The sequence below is a fragment of the Dromaius novaehollandiae genome, chromosome W (genome assembly GCF_036370855.1).
Source record: "Dromaius novaehollandiae isolate bDroNov1 chromosome W, bDroNov1.hap1, whole genome shotgun sequence".
Lineage (NCBI taxonomy): Eukaryota > Metazoa > Chordata > Aves > Casuariiformes > Dromaiidae > Dromaius > Dromaius novaehollandiae.
Window position 1 is genome coordinate 2,490,592 of NC_088130.1, and position 1,496 is coordinate 2,492,087.

Consider the following 1,496-nt stretch of genomic DNA (forward strand, 5'->3'; position numbering starts at 1 on the left):
AAGCCATCAGGAACACCTCCCCCTCTTTTTTGGGGGGGGAGGGGGGGGAGGGGGGAAGGGGATTCTTCTCATGCCAAGTCTAGTGAGAAACAAGAATAACTACAGGCAATAGAGCTATTCATGTACAAAGGAAAAACTGGCTTATGATACCTAGGCACAAAGATTAGAGTCAAGTTTTAGCCTCTATTTTGATTTTGTCAGTCTGAAGGACTCCAAAGACTTAATCTATAAACGTTTTTTTAAGGTGAGAACTTGTTTTAGGTTCTAATCCTGCCCTTGCATTGATGCAGCAACACAGGAATGAGTACATATTACTTACTTACTTGGGTTTAATATCCCCTTTCCCCAATTTTGCCATCAGCAAACATGGCAAGTATTTTATTTGCCATAAACAAAGGCACACAACTAAAGCACTACAAGTGACCACATGCAGTGTCCTGTTAAATACAGGAAATAAAAAGCTGAATAAGAGATGCTATTTCCCCCACACACACCCCTGTCTTTCATCTCTGCTCTAGTAGGTACTACTTGCAACAACAGAAGGCTAAGAACATTTCATAGGCAAACATAATTATCATGCTGCAGGCTTTTATAGCTTGATTTTTCTTAAATTAAGAAAAAGCAATATTGTATGCCTATGGCTTAAACTAACAAAGAAAGAGATCAATCCCTTGTCCCATTAAAATCCATTCAGATAAGCCATACTTTTAATTACTGTTTCTTGGTTAGATTCCCACAAAGTTTAGCCTAGAAATTAGTAGTAAGATCTCTATTAAAAGCATTATGGATTCTTAATATCCACACATAACAAACAAGACTTTCATATTTCAATATGAAATATTTCATATTACCTCAGAAAATCCATACCCACTTTACCTGTCCTAGAAGAGTGAGCAGGGCACAACTGACTACACCAGGATTTTCACCTCTGACATCACTACTCTATCACATCCAGTATCATAGAATCTCCTCCAAAGCATTACTTCCTATTATCTAAATACACCCTGGGACAGCTATAAAACAACAAAATGAGAAGTGTGCTCCCACTCTTGCCAGAGATGTAAGGAGTTACAAAGTTATAGCTACACGTTTGTAAATAACATCATTAACCAAAAAAAAATGGAAACTGTTTTAAAGTAAATGTAAAACTGAAAGAGTAATCCTAAACAGCACTTCTCTCCCCTCCAATATACCACACCTAAAATTAAGAAGTGGAGAAAAAGCTGAAACAAACTGAAAAATATAAAATATGCTTTAAACTGGCTGGACAGAAAAGCTACACGTACTATTAGAAATTACTGTGATTAAAAATAATAGATAAGTAGACTTCTGGGCATTCACAGTGGTGGGCTTTTTGGGGGGCCTTTTTGACTCAGAAGGTAAACATGCACCTCATTTTTGGTTATTTCCATATCACTAAATTGTAACACCTAGAAAATGAATGCTCTTTGCCATCTTTGGCATTTGGAAAATAATATATTACATATCTGTGTATA